This window comes from Manihot esculenta, chromosome 3 (genome assembly GCF_001659605.2).
Source record: "Manihot esculenta cultivar AM560-2 chromosome 3, M.esculenta_v8, whole genome shotgun sequence".
In the NCBI taxonomy this organism is placed as follows: domain Eukaryota; kingdom Viridiplantae; phylum Streptophyta; class Magnoliopsida; order Malpighiales; family Euphorbiaceae; genus Manihot; species Manihot esculenta.
In genome coordinates this window covers 19,123,204-19,142,265 of record NC_035163.2, presented here as the reverse complement: position 1 = coordinate 19,142,265, position 19,062 = coordinate 19,123,204, and positions in this window count along the sequence as shown.

Below are 19,062 nucleotides of genomic sequence, written 5' to 3'. Positions count from 1 at the left end.
CACATAAAAATGCTGGAGAGGGAGAGGGAGGCTTCGGCCTTGGCTACAAAGGAGAGTGAGAGCTTGAGTTCTGTGGAAAAAATGGGAGAAAAGAGTGAGTTTGAGGGTAACGAGGCTGGAAAAGAATCAAGACTAGTTCAAGGAGGGAAGATGGAGAAAGAAAAGGAGAAAGAAGAGGCTCAAGTTCCAATGTCAACTTCCATAGAGATTGAAATTGAAGAGGAAGTTGTAACGCATGCATCTAATGTAGTTGTTCTTGAAAATTCCATTAATGAGCTTATAGAAGAGGTTGTGAATGATGGTGGACATGGGGAGCACATGATTGATGAGGTGGAGGAGGTGAATAAGATTGTTTTGGAAGTTATAGAGGAGAATGGGTCACATCCACATGATCTTTCTATTACTAATATTTTTATGTCTAGTTCATTTGTTCTTGATGTGCAGGTTGTTGATGAAAACATCCATGATGAAAGTTTTATACCATTTCCACCTATTCAAAAGGAGGTCTTTGAAGATACATGGGTGCCTAAAGCTTTCTTTCTTGACATAAATATCAACAAGATTCGAGGACGAATCTTTTCTAAAGAAAGAGGGAATGATACGGATCCAATAGGACAAATTTCTAACAATGGTGTGGAGCAAACTTATATCATTCCAATGGATCCAAGAGTAGTTCAAAATCATTTTCATATAATCCATATATATTTGGGGCGTACTTTAACTCATATGGGACAGATTTGGTGCAACACTTGCAATCATAGGCTGAGGGAGTCTAATCAAACCTATGGACTAAAACTACATAAAGGAAAGCCTAAAGTGAAGATCAAGCAAGGCTTTTGTGAAGATTCAACTTTGTTATGATGGGCTTGCTAGTTTTATTATTTAAACACTTGTTTTATTTTAGTTTTGTTTGGGCTTGTATTCTGGCCATATTTTATCTTTTAAGTTTTAGAGTGTTGGGCCATGTTGTGGGCTTATATTTTAATACTTATGTGTTATTTTAGTGTGTGATTGGGCATGGGCCTTAGGTGTTTAAGTCAGACCCAAGAAGAGTGTTTAGGGTTTTATTTGTTTTTCTCCTTACTATATAAGGATAAGAAACAATTGTAAGAAGCAGCTTTTAATCAAACTTTTCAGAATTTCTTTCATGCCTTGAGCGTGTATTGCTTTGAGTGAGAGTGAGGATTTGCTTTCATCAATTGCACCAGGAATCTTGGCTAACTTATCAACTATTCGTTGTGGCGTTTGTCGGATTCTCATCTAAATCCTTCGATCATTGGTGTTTCAGCTTCTCTAAGTTTGGGGTGCCATAGGAGGTGGGTTTATCAAATCTTTGGATTCCATATCTACTTGTGCGTGTGGGTTTGAGGCTTGTGCCATAGGGTTCCGCGTCAAAGTTCCTTAGTCATTGCTGGCGTGTTTTGTGGGGGAAATTGGGTACTAAACTTTTATTTTCTACTACTTGTCATCCACAAACAGATGGCCAAACTGAAGTTGTTAATAGGACTTTAGGAACTATGCTTCGTGCTATTGTGGGTAGGAACTTGAATTTGCTTATAATCGAGCAGTCCATTCTTCTACTGGTTATTCACCTTTTGAGGTTGTGTATGGTTTTAATCCATTAACTGTACTAGATTTAATGCCTTTACCTTTGAACGAGTTGTCTAATTTAGATGGAAAAGCGAAGGCTGAAATGATTAAATCAATACACGTGAAAGCGCGTGAGCATATTGAGAAGCGTAACAGCATATATGAGAAACAGGCCAATAAGGGTCGCAAGAAAGTTGTATTCAAACCAGGTGATTGAGTTTGGATCCATATGCGAAAGGAAAGGTTTCCAGCTCAAAGGAAATCAAAACTTGATGCACGAGGGGATGGACCATATCAAGTGCTGAAACGGATCAATGGCAATGCATACATAATTGATCTGCCAGGTGAGTTTGGCGTAAGTGCTACCTTTAATGTTTCTGATTTGTCTCCTTTTGATTTTGGTACAGATTCGAGGACGAATCCTTTTCAAGAGGGAGGGGATGATGTAAGCACGACCAACAACACCAAAAATGATGAGCTAGCATTGACTCAAGGACCAATTACAAGGCTGAGATCCAAAAGGTTGAAGGAAGCACTTCAAGGATTCATGAAGGAATATGTTGAAGCTTTGCAAGTTTATTTTGAAGTTGAAGAACAATCTGGCCATTCCAAGTCAATTAGGCCAAATGTGTCCTTATTGACAATTCAAATTCTGTATTTATAGTGGGTAGTCATTTAGTAGTTGGTAGTTAACCAGTAGTGGGTAGTTATTTGGTAGTGGGTAGTTAAACAGTAGTGGGTAGTTACCTAGTAGTGGATAGTGGCATAGATCATGGGTCCATGCATAGTTGTGGGTAGTGGCAAAGATCATGGGTCCATGTATAGTAGTGCGAAGTGGCAAAGATCATGGGTCTTAATTTAGGCTATATAAAGCATCTCTTTTTCTATTGTAGACACAGATTATCAATTATTCAATACAATTGCTTTATGCGATTCTTCTTTGAGAGCTTAAGAGAGATCTTGGTTCTTGACATTGCATCACGAATAAGGTTTGATACTAACTTGTATGTTTCTTATTCTTGCTGCTCTTAAAATCAATCCATTATAAGTGTTCTTAATTGCATGTTAATTAAGGGTGCTTTAGATTGGGGAATTATTTTCTGAATTAAGTTCTTTTTACTAGGGTATGTGTCGTTTCAGTCTCTAATAGGCTAGGGTTCCGCATCAAATGCCATGATGATATGCATGTGCATTAATGTTATGTGATGTATGTGATGTGGGTTCATGTGTTTCCACATGAACCATTTGATGCTGATGTCTATGTGTTGTATGTTGTTTTTCAGAAGTAAGATGCGAGGCACTCGTCGATCTGCACGATTGACTGGAGTCCCACAAGAGAATGAGGGCATGGATGCCCGTCCCCTGCTTTGCCAACGGCAATGTCATGCAGATCAAGTAGAGAGGGAACGTCAAGGGACCCTAGAAGGTCTTTTGATGTTAGCAGAAGGGGAGCAGTTCAGGGTGAAATGTGAGCTGATGTAAGGGGATCAGAGGAGGATGAGCAGAGAAGAGATGGTAGTTTGGGCATGAGCATGTAAGAAGAGGGCATGGGAGAATCTCAAGGAGGCACTCAGGCCTCGGGGTTTGGTTACCCACCCCAGTATCAACCCTTTCCTCAGGGCTTAGTGATACGGATCCAATAGGGCAAATTTCTAACAATGGTGTGGAGCAAACTTATGTCATTCAAATGGATCTAAAAGGAGTTCAAAATCATATTCATATGATCCATATATATTTGGGGCGTGCTTCAACTCATATGGAACATATTTGGTGCAACACTTGCAATCATAGGCTTAGGGAGCCTAATCAAACCTATGGGCTAAAACTACACAAAGGAAAGCCTAAAGTGAAGATCAAGTAAGGCTTTTGTGAAGATTCAGCTTTGTTATGATGGGCTTGCTATATTTTTATTATTTAACACTTGTTTTATTTTAGCTTTGTTTGGGCTTGTATTCTAGCCATACTTTATCTTTTAAGTTTTTGAGTGTTGGGCCATATTTTGGGCTTATGTTTTAATACTTATGTGTTATTTTAGTGTGTGATTGGGCTTGGGCCTTATGTGTTTAAGTCAGGCCCAAGAAGAGTGTCTTAGGGTTTTATTTGTTTTTCTCCTTACTATATAAGGATAAGAAACAATTGTAAGAGGCAGCTTTTAATCAAAATTTCAGAATTCTTCTCATGCCTTTGGCGTGTATTGCTTTGAGTGAGAGTGAGGATTTGCTTTCATCAATTGCACCAGGAATCTTGGCTTACTTATCAACTATTCGTTGTGGCGTTTGTCAGATTCTCATCTAAATCCTTCAATCATTGGTGTTTCAGCTTCTCTAAGTTTGGGACGCCATAGGAGGTGGGTTTATCAAATCTTTGGATTCCATATCTACTTGTGCGTGTGGATTTGAGGCTTGTGCCATAGGGTTCCGCGTCACTCAGGGTATCCGATGGGGGTGCATCGGATTACTTTAGCTTTAACCCATATCCCTCCTACATGCCCAACCCTCCTTTTTACCCACCATATCCCCAGTACGCCATGTATCCACCCTCACCCTTCTACCTAAGTACAGCAAACCCTAACCCAGGGAATGCTGCACCTCCTCCTCCACCAGCAGAACCAGTAGTCCCTGGAATCCAAACACCCAAGCCTAGCTCATCTGTGGGGAGCAAGGTAAAGATGACCGATTACCTGAAGCTGGATGCTCCCAAGTTTAAGACTGGCGATGATCCGTTTGAGTATCTCAAAACGGTTAGAATGATAACAGATGAGTTGGGGGCAAATGATAGTAGAGCCATTCAGATGGCGGGGTTTACGCTGAAATGCAAGAAAGCAAGAGAATGGTTCAAGAACTATGTGGACCCGAGGTTGGAGAGCCTATCCTGAGAGGAGTTTGCAAATGAGTTTGCAGGATGGGCGTTTCCAGACAGTTCCAGAGAGCTGAAAGTTGTGGAGTTTGAGCAGCTGAGGTAAACAGAAGATATGAGCGTAGATGAGTACACAGACAAGTTTCTGGAGTTGCTGCAATATGTGAGCCAGGCTTATGACACAGATCAGAAGAAGGCCAGGAGGTATACCATGAGGCTCCACCCTAGGTATTTCTCCCTAATTTTAGCAGCAGAGAGAGAGGACTTCTACACCATAGTGGATGCAGCACGGAAGATGGAGTCTAGTGCCATTATTCAGGGGACAGTTAAGCAGACAGTGGCACAGTCCTCAGGTTCCAAGACCCCAGGAGTGGGAAAGTTAGATCCCTCTTCTCTGAGTGCAGCAGCTTCAGGCAGTAAAAAGTGGGGCAGAGCCAAGCCCAAGAAGATTAAGTTCTGGAACCATTTGAAGTCAGGTCTGGGTTTCGGTTGTGGCTCGAGCTCAGGTTCAGATGGTTCAGAATGCTTGAGGTGTTGACGCGGAACCCTATGGCACAAGCCTCAAACCCACACGCACAAGTAGATACGGAATCCAAAGATCTAATAAACCCACCTCCTATGGCACCCCAAACTTAGAGAAGCTGAAACACCAATGATCGAAGGATTTAGATGAGAATCCGACAAACGCCACAACGAATAGTTGATAAGTTAGCCAAGATTCCTGGTGCAATTGATGAAAGCAAATCCTCACTCTCACTCAAAGCAATACACGCCAAAGGCATGAAAGAAATTCTGAAAAGTTTGATTAAAATCTGCCTCTTACAATTGTTTCTTATCCTTATATAGTAAGGAGAAAAAGAAATAAAACCCTAAGACACTCTTCTTGGGCCTGACTTAAACACATAAGACCCAAGCCCAATCACACACTAAAATAACATATAAGTATTAAAATATAAGCCCACAACATGGCCCAACACTCTAAAACTTAAAAGATAAAATATGGCCAGAATACAAGCCCAAACAAAACTAAAATAAAACAAGTGTTTAAATAATAAAACTAGCAAGCCTATCATAACAAAGTTGAATCTTCACAAAAGCCTTACTTGATCTTCACTTTAGGCTTTCCTTTACGTAGTTTTAGCCTATAGGTTTGATTATGCTCCCTCAGCCTATGATTGCAAATGTTGCACCAAATCTGTCCCATATGAGTTAAAGCACGCCCCAAATATATATGGATTATATGAATATGATTTTGAACTACTCTTAGATCCATTGGAATTATATAAGTTTGCTCCACACCATTGTTAGAAATTTGTCCTATCGGATCCGTATCATTCCCTCTTTCTTTAGAAAAGATTCGTCCTCGAATCTTGCTGATATTTATGTCAAGAAGGAAAGCTTTAGGCACCCATGTATCTTCAAAGACCTTCTTTTGAATAGGTGGAAATAGTATAAAACTTTCATCATGGATGTTTTCATCAACAACCTGCACATCAAGAACAAATGAACTAGACATAAAAATATTAGTCATAGAAAGATCATGTGGATGTGACCCATTCTCCTCTACAACTTCCAAAACAGTCTTATTCACCTCCTCCACCTCATCAATCATGTGCTCCCCATGTCCACCATCATTCACAACCTCTTCTATAAGTTCATTAATGGAATTTTCAAGAACAACTACATTAGATGCATGCATTAAAACTTCCTCTTCAATTTCAATCTCTATGGAAGTTGACATTGGAACGTTAGCCTCTTCTTTCTCCTTTTCTTTCTCCATCTTCCCTCCTTGAAGTAGTCTTGATTCTTTTCCAGCCTCGTTACCCTCAAACTCACTCTTTTCTCTCATTTTTTCCACAGAACTCAAGCTCTCACTCTCCTTTGTAGCCAAGGCCGAAGCCTCCCTCTCCCTCTCCAGCATTTTTATGTGATCGGCATATACCTCTTGAGGTGATAAAGGAGCGAGTATAAGCTTCTGTCCTTCATGAGTGAAGGAGTACTTATTGAGCCCATCATGTTGCACCTTTCTATCATATTGCCACGGCCTACCCAACAATATATGGCTTGCCTGCATAGGTACCACATCGCACAAGATCTCATCCTTATACCTACCAATAGAAAATGGTATAACCACCTGGCGTGTAACTCTGACCTCACCACAGTCGTTCAACCATTGCAATCTGTATGGCTTAGGGTGTTTAATAGAAGCCAAGCCCAATTTCTCCACCATATACACACTAGCCACATTTGCACAACTACCTCCATCAATAATGACAGTACACACTTTTCCATTAACCAAACACCTAGTGTGAAATATGTTTTTCCGTTGTTTCAGGCTTTCTTCCTTAACCTGCATATTCAGAGCACGCCTAGCAACAAGCATCTCACAATGTGCAGCAAGCAACACATTATTAACAAACACATCCGAATCATCACAGTCATTATTGCAATTATGAGTTCTTTGAGGTATACTTGTAGAAGTGGACGCTGGTGAGACATTCTGATCTTTACTCATCCTACCTTTAATCAACAAAGAACAAAGAGAACTAGCAAATATTGTGTTAGAAAAGAAAGAACTCAAGTGTTTGCACACTTACCACTCTTTTGCTGATTCTTCAATTGCACTTCAGAAACTAAGGTCAACCAACTAACCACAAGGTGCGTTTAATGAAACAAAAAAAAAAAAGAAAACCTAAAGAAAGAACGAAGAGCGCAAAAACTAGAAAGAAGACACTGACAATTTGGAAAGTAACACACGAACTAGGTTTTGTGCTACTTGAATTGAAATAAAGACGAATCTGGACAAAAGTTTGAATTTAATTCACTTCAACGCAAATTAAATATGGATCTACTTAAATCTACCCAAAAAGGCAAGTATCAAAACACCACAAATAGAATCAGAAAAAAAAATATAAATTTCTCTCAGATCAGAAACATGGACGAAAATGGGCAGTAAAAAAAAAGGATTTGACACCAAATCGATTTAGATCCAGTTGCCTTAAATGTGCACCTTAAGGAATTAGGCAGATTTCTTTTGTCTCCTAATCTGGATTCAACCCAATTCAAAATTCAAAATTCAAAATTGATTCCTATAATTTACTGCAATCAATTGAAATAGGTAAGGCAATATGGACGAAAAAGGAAGTATATCACAATTTCGGCCAGATCAAGATAAATAAGGCAAAGGCGATTTTTTTATTTTTTTTTGGATTTCAATTTTTTTATTTTTTTAGATTAGTAATCAAGAAGGTGCAGCCATGGATACAAAAGCTTTCACCGAAATCAACAAGAAAGACAAAGGAAAACTCAAAAACCCTAGATCCTAAGATAAATAAGAATTTACCTCACTTTTGGCTCTGATACCAACTGACGCGGAACCCTATGGCACAAGCCTCAAACCCACACGCACAAGTAGATACGGAATCCAAAGATCTGATAAACCCACCTCCTATGGCACCCCAAACTTAGAGAAGCTGAAACACCAATGATCGAAGGATTTAGATGAGAATCCGACAAACGCCACAACGAATAGTTGATAAGTTAGCCAAGATTCCTGGTGCAATTGATGAAAGCAAATGCTCACTCTCACTCAAAGCAATACACGCCAAAGGCATGAAAGAAATTCTGAAAAGTTTGATTAAAATCTGCCTCTTACAATTGTTTCTTATCCTTATATAGTAAGGAGAAAAAGAAATAAAATCCTAAGACACTCTTCTTGGGCCTGACTTAAACACATAAGACCCAAGCCCAATCACACACTAAAATAACATATAAGTATTAAAATATAAGCCCACAACATGGCCCAACACTCTAAAACTTAAAAGATAAAATATGGCCAGAATACAAGCCCAAACAAAACTAAAATAAAACAAGTGTTTAAATAATAAAACTAGCAAGCCTATCATAACAAAGTTGAATCTTCACAAAAGCCTTACTTGATCTTCACTTTAGGCTTTCCTTTATGTAGTTTTAGCCTATAGGTTTGATTAGGCTCCCTCAGCCTATGATTGCAAATGTTGCACCAAATCTGTCCCATATGAGTTAAAGCACGCCCCAAATATATATGGATTATATGAATATGATTTTGAACTACTCTTAGATCCATTGGAATGATATAAGTTTGCTCCACACCATTGTTAGAAATTTGTCCTATCGGATCCGTATCATTCCCTCTTTCTTTAGAAAAGATTCGTCCTCGAATCTTGCTGATATTTATGTCAAGAAGGAAAGCTTTAGGCACCCATGTATCTTCAAAGACCTTCTTTTGAATAGGTGGAAATAGTATAAAACTTTCATCATGGATGTTTTCATCAACAACCTGCACATCAAGAACAAATGAACTAGACATAAAAATATTAGTCATAGAAAGATCATGTGGATGTGACCCATTCTCCTCTACAACTTCCAAAACAGTCTTATTCACCTCCTCCACCTCATCAATCATGTGCTCCCCATGTCCACCATCATTCACAACCTCTTCTATAAGTTCATTAATGGAATTTTCAAGAACAACTACATTAGATGCATGCATTAAAACTTCCTCTTCAATTTCAATCTCTATGGAAGTTGACATTGGAACGTTAGCCTCTTCTTTCTCCTTTTCTTTCTCCATCTTCCCTCCTTGAAGTAGTCTTGATTCTTTTCCAGCCTCGTTACCCTCAAACTCACTCTTTTCTCTCATTTTTTCCACAGAACTCAAGCTCTCACTCTCCTTTGTAGCCAAGGCCGAAGCCTCCCTCTCCCTCTCCAGCATTTTTATGTGATCGGCATATACCTCTTGAGGTGATAAAGGAGCGAGTATAAGCTTCTGTCCTTCATGAGTGAAGGAGTACTTATTGAGCCCATCATGTTGCACCTTTCTATCATATTGCCACGGCCTACCCAACAATATATGGCTTGCCTGCATAGGTACCACATCGCACAAGATCTCATCCTTATACCTACCAATAGAAAATGGTATAACCACCTGGCGTGTAACTCTGACCTCACCACAGTCGTTCAACCATTGCAATCTGTATGGCTTAGGGTGTTTAATAGAAGCCAAGCCCAATTTCTCCACCATATACACACTAGCCACATTTGCACAACTACCTCCATCAATAATGACAGTACACACTTTTCCATTAACCAAACACCTAGTGTGAAATATGTTTTTCCGTTGTTTCAGGCTTTCTTCCTTAACCTGCATATTCAGAGCACGCCTAGCAACAAGCATCTCACAATGTGCAGCAAGCAACACATTATTAACAAACACATCCGAATCATCACAGTCATTATTGCAATTATGAGTTCTTTGAGGTATACTTGTAGAAGTGGACGCTGGTGAGACATTCTGATCTTTACTCATCCTACCTTTAATCAACAAAGAACAAAGAGAACTAGCAAATATTGTGTTAGAAAAGAAAGAACTCAAGTGTTTGCACACTTACCACTCTTTTGCTGATTCTTCAATTGCACTTCAGAAACTAAGGTCAACCAACTAACCACAATGTGCGTTTAATGAAACAAAAAAAAAAGAAAACCTAAAGAAAGAACGAAGAGCGCAAAAACTAGAAAGAAGACACTGACAATTTGGAAAGTAACACACGAACTAGGTTTTGTGCTACTTGAATTGAAATAAAGACGAATCTGGACAAAAGTTTGAATTTAATTCACTTCAACGCAAATTAAATATGGATCTACTTAAATCTACCCAAAAAGGCAAGTATCAAAACACCACAAATAAAATCAGAAAAAAAAATATAAATTTCTCTCAGATCAGAAACATGGACGAAAATGGGCATTAAAAAAAAAGGATTTGACACCAAATCGATTTAGATCCAGTTGCCTTAAATGTGCACCTTAAGGAATTAGGCAGATTTCTTTTATCTCCTAATCTGGATTCAACCCAATTCAAAATTCAAAATTCAAAATTGATTCCTATAATTTACTGCAATCAATTGAAATAGGTAAGGCAATATGGACGAAAAAGGAAGTATATCACAATTTCGGCCAGATCAAGATAAATAAGGCAATGGCGATTTTTTTATTTTTTTTTGGATTTCAATTTTTTTTTTTTTTTTAGATTAATAATCAAGAAGGTGCAGCCATGGATACAAAAGCTTTCACCGAAATCAACAAGAAAGACAAAGGAAAACTCAAAAACCCTAGATCCTAAGATAAATAAGAATTTACCTCACTTTTGGCTCTGATACCAACTGACGCGGAACCCTATGGCACAAGCCTCAAACCCACACGCACAAGTAGATACGGAATCCAAAGATCTGATAAACCCACCTCCTATGGCACCCCAAACTTAGAGAAGCTGAAACACCAATGATCGAAGGATTTAGATGAGAATCCGACAAACGCCACAACGAATAGTTGATAAGTTAGCCAAGATTCCTGGTGCAATTGATGAAAGCAAATCCTCACTCTCACTCAAAGCAATACACGCCAAAGGCATGAAAGAAATTCTGAAAAGTTTGATTAAAATCTGCCTCTTACAATTGTTTCTTATCCTTATATAGTAAGGAGAAAAAGAAATAAAACCCTAAGACACTCTTCTTGGGCCTGACTTAAACACATAAGACCCAAGCCCAATCACACACTAAAATAACATATAAGTATTAAAATATAAGCCCACAACATGGCCCAACACTCTAAAACTTAAAAGATAAAATATGGCCAGAATACAAGCCCAAACAAAACTAAAATAAAACAAGTGTTTAAATAATAAAACTAGCAAGCCTATCATAACAAAGTTGAATCTTCACAAAAGCCTTACTTGATCTTCACTTTAGGCTTTCCTTTATGTAGTTTTAGCCTATAGGTTTGATTAGGCTCCCTCAGCCTATGATTGCAAATGTTGCACCAAATCTGTCCCATATGAGTTAAAGCACGCCCCAAATATATATGGATTATATGAATATGATTTTGAACTACTCTTAGATCCATTGGAATGATATAAGTTTGCTCCACACCATTGTTAGAAATTTGTCCTATCGGATCCGTATCAGGTGTGGCAAGCCACACAAGGGAGTATGTCGGTTTGGGACCACAGCCTGCTTCAGGTGCGGGCAGGAGGGAGACATGGCTCGGGAGTGTCCTAGGGCACCTTTTATGGCACCATCCCAACAGACGGCTTCTGGTAGTGTGGCTCAGCCAGTAGCTCCAGCCGTGACTCAGGGCAGTGGCAGAGGCAGAGGGAGAGGGGCAGCCTCTTCTTCAGCAGGCTCCAGGGGTGAAGGTCCATCAGCTCCAACTCGGATCTTCACTATGACACAGCAGGAGGCAAACATATCCAACACCGTGGTGTCAGGTAATCTCATCATTGGTTGTTCAGATGTGTATGCTTTATTGGACCCTAGTGCATCTCATTCTTCTGTTGCTCCGAGAGCCGTAGAGAGGTTGGGTTTTATAGTCTCTGGGTTAGAGTGTCCCCTCTGGGTCAGTGGACCCAAGTGTGACCCATCAATAGCAGAGTCAGTCTTCCGGTTCAGTCCAGTTTTTGTTGAGGGTAGATGCCTTCTAACCGACCTTGTGGTTCTGATACGGATCCAATAGGGCAAATTTCTAACAATGGTGTGGAGCAAACTTATGTCATTCAAATGGATCTAAAAGGAATTCAAAATCATTTTCATATGATCCATATTTGGGGCGTGCTTCAACTCATATGGGACAGATTTGGTGCAACACTTGGAATCATAGGCTTAGGGAGCCTAATCAAACCTATGGGCTAAAACTACACAAAGGGAAGCCTAAACTGAAGATCAAGTAAGGCTTTTGTGAAGATTCAGCTTTGTTATGATGGGCTTGCTATATTTTTATTATTTGAACACTTATTTTATTTTAGCTTTGTTATTCAGGCCATACTTTATCTTTTAAGTTTTAAAGTGTTGGGCCATGTTTTGGGCTTATGTTTTAATACTTATGTATTATTTTAGTGTGTGAATGGGCTTGGGCCTTATGTGTTTAAGTCAGGTCCAAGAAGAGTGTCTTAGGGTTTTATTTGTTTTTCTCCTTACTATATAAGGATAAGAAACAATTGTAAGAGGGAGCTTTTAATCAAACTTTTCATAATTTCTTTCATGCCTTTGGCGTGTATTGCTTTGAGTGAGAGTGAGGATTTGCTTTCATCAATTGCACCAGGAATCTTGGCTAACTTATCAACTATTCGTTGTGGCGTTTATCGGATTCTCATCTAAATCCTTCGATCATTGGTGTTTCAGCTTCTCTAAGTTTGGGGTGCCATAGGAGGTGGGTTTATCAAATCTTTGGATTCCGTATCTACTTGTGCGTGTGGGTTTGAGGCTTGTGCCATAGGGTTCCGCGTCAGGTTCTAGACTTGAGGGATTTTGATGTCATTCTAGGGATGGATTGGCTATCTACTCATGGTGCTACCTTGGATTGTAGAGACAAGGTCGTCAGGTTCAAAGATTAGGATGGGTCAGAGGTTGTCTTCAGGGGAGACAGGAGGGGTATGCCTAGAGGCCTGATATCAGCCCTACAGGCTCGTAGGTTTCTCAGGAGGGGTTGTCAGGAGTTTCCAGCTCCTGTGAGAGAGCTGGATAGTCAGGTTAGGGAGCCCGCCTCAGTGCCCGTGGTCAGAGAGTTTCCAGATGTCTTCCCAGACGAGCTTCCAGGACTACCACCTGCTAAGGAGATAGAGTTTGAAATAGAATTGATGCCTGGAACGAGACTAATCTTTATCCCTCCCTACAGGATGGCACCAGCAGAGTTGAAGGAGCTAAAGGAGCAGTTGCAAGAGTTGGTAGACAAGGGTTTCATCCGACCGAGTACCTCACCTTGGGGTGCTCCAGTGCTGTTTGTAAAGAAGAAGGATGGATCCTTGAGACTTTGTATCGACTACAGGCAGTTGAATAAAGTCACTACCAAGAATAAGTATCCATTACCTAGGATCGATGATCTATTTGACCAGCTAACTGGAGCAGGTTGTTTGTCCAAGATAGATATGAGATCCGGGTACCACCAGCTGAGAATCAGAGAAGAAGATGTGCTGAAGACGGCGTTCAGGACCAGATATGGGCATTATGAGTTCCTAGTAATGCCGTTTGGGCTAACCAATGCCCCTGCAGCATTCATGGATCTCATGAATAGAGTTTTCAGTCAGTATATGGATCACTTTGTTATTTTCTTCATTGATGATATCCTGGTGTGTTCCAGAAATGCAGAGGAGCATGCCCATCATCTGAGGATAGTTTTGCATACCCTGAGGGAGCATGGCTTGTATGCCAAGTTCTCCAAGTGTGAGTTCTGGTTAAGGAGCATCTCATTCTTGGGGCATGTTGTGTCAGAACAGAGAATTGAAGTGGACCCCAGGAAGGTGGAAGCTGTAGCCAACTGGCCTAGACCCACTACAGTTACAGAAATTAAGAGCTTTCTGGGTTTGGTAGGTTACTAAAGGAGGTTCGTTCAAGACTTCTCTAAAATTGCCGCTTCTATGACTAGACTGACCAAGAAGAACCAAAGGTTTATGTGGTCTGAGCAGTGTGAGGAATGCTTTGAAGAGCTAAAGAAAAGGTTGACGTCAGCACCGGTGTTAGCTCTGCCTACCAGTAATGAAGACTTCACAGTGTTTTGTGATGCGTCTCGTGTGGGACTAGATCTGTCCCATATGAGTTGAAGCACGCCCCAAATATATATGGATCATATGAATATGATTTTGAACTCCTTTTAGATCCATTTGAATGATATAAGTTTGCTCCACACCATTGTTAGAAATTTACCCTTTTGGATCCGTATCATTCTCTCCTTCTTTAGAAAAGATTCGTCCTCGAATCTTGCTGATCTTTATGTCAAAAAGGGAAGCTTTAGGAACCCATGTATCTTCAAAGACCTCCTTTTGAATAGGTGGAAATAGGATAAAACTTTCGTCATGAATGTTTTCATCAACAATCTGCAAATCAAGAACAAATGAACTAGGCATAAAAATATTAGTCATAAAAAGATCCTGTGGATGTGACTCATTCTCCGTCGAGGGCCGGGCATTTAATGGATATGTAGAGGGCTATTGGTGACAATACCATCTTAAGGTGATTTACTTGTGTTGTGATGCATTTCATGATGGCATATCCTTATAAACTGTTTTATTGTTCTGCTCACTGGGCTTTTGTAGCTCACCCCCTTTCCCTTAACCCCCATATTTACAGGTTCAGAATAGACCGGGAAGTCGTCAAGGTTTAAGGCTGTTTTAATTGTAATAGATTGTAGTGGACATGAAATGTAAAATGATATGATGTAATGTAATGTAAAGAATGTTTAATGGTTTAGTATTATGCTTGGCCCTAATAGTAGTGGTAATCCCCTTTTTGTACATGATCTTATGTTAATGTTTTAATGATGAATTATGTTGAACCAGTCTTGACATATGATATGCTACCTCGCTAGAGCATTTGATGAGGGCTCTAGTGTGGGGTTTTATGTTTACAGTTTTGGTACATACACAAGTCAAGCTTGGTATATGAAAAGTTTAAGTTTTTATGGAAATGTTGATCATGTATGGGATTTTATCAGGTGTACAGGATGTATAGTAGGCTTGCTACGGGTCTCGGCGAGCTTAAGTCGATCTGGATCCTAGCGCCGATAGCGGTCCGGTTTTCGGGTCGTTACACTCAGGCCCGCTGCGATACCGTGATGGCTCAAAGGGATGAAGCCCTGGCTCGGATAGTCGTTCTCGAGCAGGAGTTGAGCAAGCATGCTGATAATCTTAAAGACCTTACTTTGGCAGTAGAGAAGTCAAAGTTTCAGAATCAACCCAAGAAGTCAAGGCTTTGAAAAAGAGGTGTTCAGCCCTGCTTGAGGACGCCAAGCTTGCTGAAGATAGGGTCCAGTTGGCGTGTGAGGAGCGCCTACAGGAATATAAGGTGATACGGATCCAATAGGGGAAATTTCTAACAATGGTGTGGAGCAAACTTATGTCATTCAAATGGATCTGAAAGGAGTTCAAAATCATATTCATATGATCCAGATATATTTGGGGCGTGCTTCAATTCATATGGGACAGATTTGGTGCAACACTTGCAATCATAGGCTGAGGGAGCCTAATCAAACCTATGGGCTAAAACTACATAAAGGAAAGCCTAAAGTGAAGATCAAGTAAGGCTTTTGTGAAGATTCAACTTTGTTATGATGGGCTTGCTAGTTTTATTATTTAAACACTTGTTTTATTTTAGTTTTGTTTGGGCTTGTATTCTGGCCATATTTTATCTTTTAAGTTTTAGAGTGTTGGGCCATGTTGTGGGCTTATATTTTAATACCTATGTGTTATTTTAGTGTGTGATTAGGCTTGGGTCTTATGTGTTTAAGTCAGGCCCAAGAAGAGTGTCTTAGGGTTTTAATTGTTTTTCTCCTTACTATATAAGGATAAGAAACAATTGTAAGAGGCAGCTTTTTAATCAAAATTTCAGAATTCTTTTCTATGCCTTTGGCGTGTATTGCTTTGAGTGAGAGTGAGGATTTGCTTTCATCAATTGCACCAGGAATCTCGATTAACTTATCAACTATTTGTTGTGGCGTTTGTCAGATTCTCATCTAAATCCTTCAATCATTGGTGTTTCAGCTTCTCTAAGTGTGGGGTGCCATAGGAGGTGGGTTTATCAGATCTTTGGATTCCATATCTACTTGTGCGTGTGAGTTTGAGGCTTGTGCCATAGGGTTCCGCGTCAGTTGGTATCAGAGCCAAAGTGAGGTAAATTCTTATTTATCTCAGGATCTAGAGTTTTTTTTTTAGTTTTCCTTTTCTTCCTTGTTCTTTCCGGTGAAAGCTTGTGTATCCATGACTGCACCTTCTTGATTATTAATCTAAAAAAAAAAAAAATTTAAATCCAAAAAAAAAAAAAAAAAATCGCCTTTGCCTTATTTACCTTGATCTGGCCGAAATTGTGATGTACTTCCTTTTTCGTCCATATTGCCTTACCTATTTCAATTGATTGCAGTAAATTATAGGAATTAATTTTGAATTTTAAATTTTGAATTGGGTTGAATCCAGATTATGAGATAAAAAAAATTCTGCCTATTGCCTAAAGTGCACATTTAAGGCAATTGCATCTATATTGATTTGATGTCAATCCCTTCTTTTAACACCAGAATTTTCGTCCATGTCTCTGATCTGACAGAAATTTACATTTTTTTTTCTGATTCTATTTGCAGTGTTTTGATACTTTCCTTTTTGGGTAGATTTAATTAGATCCATATTTAATTTGCTTTGAAGTGAATTAATTTCAAACTTTTGTCCAGGTTCGTTTTTATTTGAATTCAAAGTTTCTTTTTTGATTTAAACTTGCTTTTGCTTCCTTGACATTGCTGGAGTATTGTTTGCTTGGGTCTATACTCTAGGTGATATTTTCAAGTAGCACAAAACCTAGTTCGTGTGTTACTTTCCAAATTGTCAGTGTCTTCTTTCTAGTTTTTGCGCTCTTCGTTCTTTCTTTAGGTTTTCTTTTTTTTTTTGTTTCATTAAACGCACCTTGTGGTTAGTTGGTTGACCTTAGTTTCTGAAGTGCAATTGAAGAATCAGCAAAAGAGTGGTAAGTGTGCAAACACTTGAGTACTTTCTTTTTTAACACAATATTTGCTAGTTCTTTTTGTTCTTTGTTGATTTAAGGTAGGATGAGTAAAGACAAGAATGTGGTGGATACTACTGATGAAAGTGAATCGAATATGGGTAACGATTACAAGCTCTTTAAGAAGTCAGTCAGTGGTGAGTTACAAAGGCTCAATAAGACTCTTGAGAGGTTGACTGAAACTATGGAGAGTTTGAATGTCTCACAAGCTTCCACTTCTACAAGAATACCTCAAAGAAATCTTAATTGCGATAATGACTGTGATGATTCGGATGTGTTGGTTAATAATGTGTTGCTTGCTGCACATTGTGAGATGCTTGTTGCTAGGCGTGCTTTGAATATGCAGGTTAAGGAAGAAAGCCTAGAACAACGGGAAAACATATTTCACACTAGGTGTTTGGTTAATGGAAAAGTGTGTACTGTCATTATTGATGGAGGTAGTTGTGCAAATGTGGCTAGTGTGTATATGGTGGAGAAATTGGGCTTGGCTTCTATTAAACACCCTAAGCCATACAGATTGCAATGGTTGAACGACTGTGGTGAGGTCAGAGTTACACGCCAGGTGGTTATACCATTTTCTATTGGTAGGTATAAGGATGAGATCTTGTGCGATGTGGTACCTATGCAGGCAAGCCATATATTGTTGGGTAGGCCGTGGCAAAATGATAGAAAGGTGCAACATGATGGGCTCAATAAGAAGTACTCCTTCACTCATGAAGGACAGAAGCTTATACTCGCTCCTTTATCACCTCAAGAGGTATATGCCGATCACATAAAAATGTTGGAGAGGGAGAGGGAGGCTTCGGCCTTGGCTACAAAGGAGAGTGAGAGCTTGAGTTCTGTGGAAAAAATGAGAGAAAAGAGTGAGTTTGAGGGTAACGAGGCTGGAAAAGAATCAAGACTACTTCAAGGAGGGAAGATGGAGAAAGAAAAGGAGATAGAAGAGGCTAAAGTTCCAATGTCAACTTCCATAGAGATTGAAATTGAAAATTCCATTAATGAACTTATAGAAGAGGTTGTGAATGATGGTGGACATGGGGAGCACATGATTGATGAGGTGGAGGAGGTGAATAAGACTGTTTTGGAAGTTGTAGAGGAGAATGGGTCACATCCACATGATCTTTCTATAACTAATATTTTTATGCCTAGTTCATTTGTTCTTGATGTGCAGGTTGTTGATGAAAACATTCATGACGAAAATTTTATCCTATTTCCACCTATTCAAAAGGAGGTCTTTGAAGATACATGGGTTCCTAAAGCTTTCCATTTTGACAAAAATATCAGCAAGATTCGAGGACGAATCTTTTCTAAAGAAGGAGAGAATGATACGGATCCAATAGGGGAAATTTCTAACAATGGTGTGGAGCAAACTTATGTCATTCAAATGGATCTGAAAGGAGTTCAAAATCATATTCATATGATCCAGATATATTTGGGGCGTGCTTCAATTCATATGGGACAGATTTGGTGCAACACTTGCAATCATAGGCTGAGGGAGCCTAATCAAACCTATGGGCTAAAACTACATAAAGGAAAGCCTAAAGTGAAGATCAAGTAAGGCTTTTGTGAAGATTCAACTTTGTTATGATGGGCTTGCTAGTTTTATTATTTAAACACTTGTTTTATTTTAGTTTTGTTTGGGCTTGTATTCTGGCCATATTTTATCTTTTAAGTTTTAGAGTGTTGGGCCATGTTGTGGGCTTATATTTTAATACCTATGTGTTATTTTAGTGTGTGATTAGGCTTGGGTCTTATGTGTTTAAGTCAGGCCCAAGAAGAGTGTCTTAGGGTTTTAATTGTTTTTCTCCTTACTATATAAGGATAAGAAACAATTGTAAGAGGCAGCTTTTTAATCAAAATTTCAGAATTCTTTTCTATGCCTTTGGCGTGTATTGCTTTGAGTGAGAGTGAGGATTTGCTTTCATCAATTGCACCAGGAATCTCGATTAACTTATCAACTATTTGTTGTGGCGTTTGTCAGATTCTCATCTAAATCCTTCAATCATTGGTGTTTCAGCTTCTCTAAGTGTGGGGTGCCATAGGAGGTGGGTTT